This window comes from Nansenia antarctica (genome assembly GCF_963989245.1).
Source record: "Nansenia antarctica genome assembly, chromosome: 2".
NCBI lineage: Eukaryota > Metazoa > Chordata > Actinopteri > Argentiniformes > Microstomatidae > Nansenia > Nansenia antarctica.
Window position 1 is genome coordinate 84,169,042 of NC_137675.1, and position 7,500 is coordinate 84,176,541.

The 7,500-nt window shown below is 49.2% G+C and overlaps 1 pseudogene across 1 annotated transcript in view; it reads right to left on the reverse strand.

The window, feature by feature from the left end:
• LOC308150776 overlaps positions 1-7,500 on the reverse strand; it is a 13,315-nt pseudogene that overhangs the window by 4,123 nt on the left and 1,692 nt on the right. The window contains exons 6-8 of the transcript in view: positions 7,200-7,279; positions 696-760; positions 361-466 (exon numbers count right to left, since the gene is read on the reverse strand). The product of the transcript in view is annotated as an uncharacterized misc_RNA (transcript). The remainder of the gene's footprint in view (positions 1-360; positions 467-695; positions 761-7,199; positions 7,280-7,500) is intronic.

Here is a 7,500-nt window from a genome sequence, read left to right on the forward strand (position 1 = left end):
AAGTGATGACAGACAGAACAGGAAGTGATGACAGACAGAACCGCTGAGATCCTCCTCCACTGTCACATACACAGACAGAGAGACAGAGAGACAGACAGACAGAGAGAGAGACAGACAGACAGACAGAGAGAGAGAGGGAGAGACAGACAGACAGAGAGAGAGACAGACAGACAGACAGAGAGAGAGACAGACAGACAGAGAGAGAGAGGGAGAGACAGACAGACAGAGAGAGAGACAGACAGACAGACAGAGAGAGAGACAGACAGACAGAGAGAGAGAGGGAGAGACAGACAGAGACAAGGCAGAATAAAAGGGAAGGACGGAAAAAGAAAGAAGAAGAAGAAGAAGAAGAAGAAGTACCCAGGAGGCTAAGGCTGCGTCTGGGCGGAGGGGGGGGGTGTCGGGGGCGGGGGGGAGTTGGCCCCTCGACGAGAAATATCCACATCTACCAACGATACAGTCTCACCTGGGGGGGGGGGGGGGGGGGCAGAGAGAGAGGAAGAGGGGCAGAAGGCGGGAGGGAGAAAGAAAGAGAGTGTTAGACACAGAGAGGGGGGGGGAAACAGAAGAGAAAGATATTCTATGAACTATAACACACAGGAATGTATGCAAGCTGCACACTCCAGAGCATACATACACACACACACACACACACACACACACACACACACACTCACACACACTCACACACTTACCAGTGAAGGCAGGGCTGAAGGGGACTGGAGAGAAGGCACTTTGGGGCCTAGAGAGTTGAAGCTTGCTGTGGAGAGAGAGAGAGAGAGAGAGGGGTGGGGGGAGAGAGAGAGGGAGGGAGAGAGAGAGAGAGAGGGGTGGGGGGAGAGAGAGGGAGAGAGGGAGGGAGAGAGAGGGAGAGGGAGAGAGAGAGAGAGGGAGAGAGAGAGAGGGGTGGGGGGAGAGAGAGAAAGGGAGAGAGAGAGAGAGAGGGGTGGGGGGGGGAGAGAGAAAGGGAGAGAGAGAGAGAGAGAAAGGGAGAGAGAGGGAGAGATAGAGAGAGAGAGAGAGGGAGAGAGAGAGAGAAACAGAGAGAGAGAGAGAGAGTGAGTGAGAAAAGTGGAATGCTATTTGGCCCTAAACAGAGAATACACAGTGGCAGAATACCTGAGTACTGTACTGACAGACCCAAAACTAAGGAAGTCCTTGACTATGTACAGACTCAGTGAACACAGCCTCGCCATGGAGAGAGGCCGCCACAGGCAGACCAGACAGACTGTGCACCCACTGCACACAAACTGAGGTGGAAACAGAGCTGCACTTTTTAACCACCTGCCAACTGTACAAAGACATCAGAGACACGTACTTCTCACAGATTCCAAACACCCAAAAAGATTTTGAAGACAAGACTAATGACAAAACTGTCATATCTGCTGGGTGGAATACAACAATCAGGGTTCCCACACCTTCTGAAACATCACATTCAAGCACCTTTCAAGGACTTTCAAGACTCAATTCCCTCAAATTCAAGGACCCAACACGGCATAGTTTGAGACAGAACTAAACTCTTCAAAAAAAGTTCGGAAACGTTATTTTGGTTGATTATTCCTCCCCTTTAATAATACCAATTGGTATTGTATTTTATATCGTTGGAAAGCCTGATTAGTCACCTTTACAACTAGGTACAACTTATAAGGATCATGCATTCGTGGAATGAGCAACACAGCTAAACGTGTGGGTAGCGGCCCAAAAATATTTGCCAAAATCCCCTGCAATATTCTTCTGTTGGTATTCACTCTCGTTTTGAGCTTCAAATACAATACCAATTGGTATTAATAAAAGGGGAGGAAGAATCGACCGGAATAACGTTTCCAAACTTTTAGTTTAGTTTAGTAAGTTTAGAGTTTAGTTGAGTAAAACATGTTTGAATATACAGTATATATTGTTTTTTAGAGAGAGAGAGAGAGAGAGAGAGAGAGAGAGAGAGAGAGAGAGAGAGAGAGGGGGGAATTCAAGTACTTTCAATGACCTGTGTCTATTTTCAAGACCTTGATTTCTTTTTCTCACATTCACAAACTTTCAAGGATTTCAAGGACCCGTGGGAACCCTGAACAATGAGCAAACACAGCAGCCAGGTGTGTGAGCTGTTGTGACAGTAAAAGGACATCCAATGGAACACAACCACCGTAAAGACTGTCAATAAGTATCTGCACTAATTGCACCATGCTGATCTCTGTACACTATGTTTACACAGAGGCACATGTCTACAGACTTTCCAGACCCATCCATATGTAGACCCATGTTGACAGACTGTCCAGACCCGTCCATATGTTGACCCATGTTGACAGACTGTCCAGACCCGTCCATATGGAGACCCATGTTGACAGCGGTTAGTTGACCCATGTGTTTGACACCATTTACATTTACATTTTTGGCATTTAGCAGACGCCTTATTCCAAAGCGACTTACAATCAATACATTTGAATACTAAGCATGTGAATCAGCAATCCACCATTCGTTGCAGGAAGAGTAATCTAGCTCGGGCCCGGGGCCACTGATAGAAGGAAAAACCTTCTCCCTATCGCCTTCTACTAAAACGTTTTTTTTTTGGGGGGGAGAAACTGAGAAACAGTACAAGGGGGGCAATAGAAGTTCTTAGGGACACAGTAGAGGGGAAAGCGGGTGTCTTTAGGAGACGTAGTGGTGAGGGTCAGAAGATGTCTCAGGAGGAGCAGTTAAGATGTAACCTGAAGAGATGGGTCTTCAGTCTACGACGGAAGATGGGTAGTGACTCAGCCGTTCTGACGGCCGTGGGGAGCTCATTTCACCAGCGGGGAGCCAGTGTTGTGAAGAGACGTGATCGGGCAGCCCGACTGCTGTGTAGAGGAGGTGGGGCCAGTCGGCCAGCCGAGGTGGAGGAGCGGAGTGAGCGGGCAGGGGTTTGGGGGGTTACCATTTCCTTCAGGTAGGCAGGGGCTGTCCCTTTAGCTGCCTGGTATGCAAGCACCAGGGTCTTGAATCTGATGCGAGCTGCTATCGGGAGCCAGTGCAGGGTGCGAAGGAGAGGGGTGACATGCGAGTATTTGGGGAGGTTGAATACCAACCGGGCAGCAGCATTCTGGATGAGCTGCAGAGGTCTAATGGCTGAGGCGGGGAGCCCAGCCAGGAGTACATTGCAGTAATCCAGGCGGGAGATGACCAGTGCCTGGGTCAAGAGTTGCGCTGCCTCTCTGGTAAGGAATGGTCGTATCCTTCTGATGTTGTAGAGGAAGAATCTGCAGGAGCGAGCCGTTGCTGCAATGTTCTCCGCACAGGATAGTCGGTTATCCAGGATCACTCCAAGGTTCTTGGCTGTCAGGGAGGGGGTTACAGTAGAGTTCTCCACTGTGATGGAGAAGTCTTGGAGAGGGCAGGCTTTCCCGGGGATGAAGAGGAGCTCGGTCTTGTTAAGATTGAGCTTGAGATGGTGGTCAGCCATCCAAGTTGAAATGTCAGCGAGACATGCTGAGATACGGGTTGCCACGTGTACATCAGACGGGGGGAAAGACAGGAAGAGTTGAGTGTCGTCTGCGTAGCTGTGGTAGGAGAGCCCATGTGAAGAGATTACCGAGCCAAGAGACTTGGTGTAGAGGGAGAAAAGTATGACACCGTTCCTCATTCTCTAGTAACTAGTGACAACCTAGACCTAGTAGTAACTAACTAACTAGTAACTAACCCTCCATCTCCTCTAGTCTCCACCTCTACACTCTAGTAACTAAAGGCCTACTACCAAAGACATATTACTGAACGGGCCTACCGGGCCCAGGCCCAGGGGCCCCAGAGATCAGGGGGCCCTTTGCATTTCTTGTCGCAGGGATGCCGGTAGAAAATGTCCTACTGTAACTGGGACAAATGAGATTCCTTATATGAACGTAAAAAAACTATTTTGAATATACTTTTGAATATACTATTTTGAACAATTTTATAGGGGCCCACGTCTTGCAAAAAAAAGAGACGCTTGTGTGGGCTACATAGTTTCTATAGCCTACTCAGATTCTAATGCGAATACAGGCTACATTCCCATTAGATTAATGAGTAGGCTATAGAAACTAGACACTAGAGGGCGCCATTAAAGTTTGTGTACTGGGGACAGGTCACAAGGTCACACTGGTGCAGGTCTTTTACAGATCTTTTATTAAGGCTGAAGATGATAAAAGCCCACAAGGACTACTCCGTGTAATTATCGATTTTGGCCTGCAATCTATGTTTCCAAATGTCTATGTTGCTCTGCGGCTATTTTTGACTCTGCCTGTAACCAATTGCGAAGGGGAGCGGTCATTCTCTGTTCTGTCCAGGATTAAAAACGAATTGCGGACTAAAATTACGCAACACCGTCTCAACGCTCTTTCTCTCATGGCAATTGAGAGCGAACTGACCAAATCACTGGACTTTAATGATATCGTGGATGATTTTGCACGAAGCAGAGCCAGGAAAAAATGCATTACATAAGGTAAGACTATTTTATGATTAATTTAGTCTTATAAAGCCATCCTGTGGTTGCTATATATGACACATTGCTATATATGAATCTCAAGCCTGGTGGAGGAGTACAAATGTGCCAAATCAAGGCTGGAAATGACTCTCACAGAATCCCGGGATCCATTCGTCAGAGGTGCTGCTCCGATCCTAGCAACGGGGAGGAAATGGAAGCCATCTGCAGCAGTTGCGGTGGCAAAGACCGCCCTCAGACACCGGGATATAGTGGGGCATGTCCAACATGGCAGAGGGGGCCTTGGTTTGGAAACAACAACACCCACATGGCAAAAGGCTACTCCAACCGAACGGCGGAAGATGGTGGTTGAGGAGGTGCGCCACCAGGAGGAAGCAGCCAGGTGCGCCAAGGCAGTCTCCCAAGCCCAGCAAGGCCGCTGGATGAAGTGGGAGAGCGTGGGGAGGAGGAAAATCACATGGAACGAGCTGTGGAGCATGGAGTCTAATAGGCTAAGTTTCATCATCAGAGCCACATATGATGTCCTGCCCTCTCCTACCAACCTACATCTCTGGTATGGAGAGGACCCAGCCTGTCTCCAGTGTGCAGCCCCAGCAAGCCTCAAACACATCTTGGTGGGTTGCAAGACCAGTCTAACTCAAGGAAGATACACCTGGCGCCACAACCAAGTGCTAAAGTGCTTGGCTGCCGAACTTGAGCACAAGAGGGTAACCACCAACGCCATGCCTCTAAATGCCCAGACTACCTTTCCACGGAAAACAATCTTCATCCGGGAAGGGGAGAAACAGCGGACCAAGCCATCACCTCCAGACTCAGGCCCACTGAACGCAGCCCGGGATTGGGAAATGCGGGTAGACCTCAGCCAGAGGCTCACCTTCCCACCCGAAATTGCAGCGACCAACCTGCGCCCAGACCTAGTCCTCTGGTCCAAGTCCTGCCGGCGTGTCTTCATCGTAGAACTGACGGTCCCATGGGAGGAGGCCATCGATGAGGCATTCGAACGGAAGAGGCTGCGGTATGCCAACTTAGCAGTCGAAGCAGAGGGGCGGGGCTGGAACGTGAAGGTGTGGCCAGTGGAGGTGGGCTGCAGAGGCTTTGTAGCCAGCTCCACCACAAGGCTCCTGAGGGCAGTAGGGATCAGAGGACAGGCCCAACGGAAGGCAATTAAAGAACTGGCCTCCCTTCATTGGCTCCCTGTCCATGTTAGAGCGGATTTCAAGTTGCTCCTGCTAACTTACAAAGCTATAAATGGCACCGCTCCTTCTTATTTAAAGGACCTTCTCGTCCCATATGTGCCCTCAAGGGCTCTGCGCTCACAAGGCTCTGCCCTGCTCACTATTCCTAGGGTTAGAAGAAAGACAATCGGTGAGCGTGCGTTCTCTTTCCGGGCACCAACTCTCTGGAACCGTCTTCCACTTGATATCAGACAGGCAGAATCAGTGGAAGTGTTTAAAAATAAGCTAAAGACCCACCTGTTTTGTGTTGTCTACATGTCATAGGCTGTTTTTTGTGCTGTTGTAATTTACGTGTGTTTTTAAATTGAAATAGTTGTTTTTAAATTTGTTTAACATTTTTGTTTTTACCTATTATATTTGTGGTGCGAAATTGTGTGTTTTTAAAATTGAAATAGCTGTTTTTATATAGTCTAAAATGTGTTGTTTTTTACTTATTGTACTTGTAAAGCACTTTGACGGAAAGTGCTATATAAATAAAGTTATTATTAACTGTCCACTGCAGCAGAACGGAGCAGTCACTGGCTGTGGCTGAAACGTAGGGACCCAACATGGGCTCCCAAATGACCACGTGGTGCCACCGTGCGACACACACCCAGGCCTGATCAGCCTGTGGTGGGCCAACCTCGGCAGAGGGTGTCTTGTGATAAATGGCCGAAACACCCAATGAGGTCGGGGACCACAACTGAAGATGTGTCGTACTGGTGGCACCACGTGATCATTGCCAAATTCCACTCCACCCAAGAGGACATCTCCAACTCCACTCAGTCAATTGTTGTGCTAATTATTTAGGGATTTTAACATCTAGTCCTATTAAGAATCCACACCATAGTGTTGCCAATTGTTTTTGGTTGAAAGCGGTGTATTTTGTTACTGTACATGTACTGTTGTTGGCTTCAATTGAGTGTGGCATGCCTGTGTTGTAAATCCTGTGTCGTTGAAATACAGGTGAATTTTTTCTAGTTATTGTGCTGTTGGCTTTGAGTGTTCCTCCGCTGTTAAACCTGTTGAGATGCAGGTGAACGTAGGCTATGTCTTATATGCTGTTGGCATTGTGTTTACTTGCGCTCTAAAAAAAATGTGTTTGCGCTGGGGAGGGGGGGGGGGGGGGGGCTTTCTACACGTCCAGGCCCAGGGGCCCATTTTTTCATGATCCGTCTATGCCTACTACTATACATAAACTACCAACTTAGGCTTACCAACCACCTGAACAAAACTACCCCCACCTCAGTATTCGGGTTGTTAAGTCGTGACGTGTTTCCGGGTCCAAAGTTGGCTGAGGCGCTCTCTTCGAAATGCCTAAGTAATAATAATAATTCATTATATTTGTATAGCGCTTTTCCGAGGCTCAAAGACGCTGACAAATATGGGAAAAACGTGAAAGTGCTGCTGTGTCCCTTGTTGTATGAATAGATCAGAGCGTAAAAAACGATTGAACTGTCATTCTACCGCTGTAGTACACTGGTACTCTGGTGCAGGGAATTTCTGTTTTGTGAAGTGAAGTGAAGTGAAGTGAAGAGTCTTACCTCCCTGCGTCGGTGCTGGAGGACCCCCACACGTCCAGCAGGCTTCCCCCCCCGGAGGAGGTGGAGGAGGCCAGGGAGGGCCTCTTCTTCTTCCTGTCCAGCAGGAGGCTGGAGGAGGCCCCGGAGCTCCTGGAGGTCCTGAACAGCTTACTGAGACGCACCTTCAGAGAGGAGGAGCCCCCCCCCTTCCCCCCCCGGGCCTTCACCCTGGTCGTCACCCCCCCCTCCTCCCTGGCCCCCCCCGCCCCTCCCTCCACCACCACCAGGGGCGAGGCCTCCGCGTGCCCCCCCCCCGCCCCTC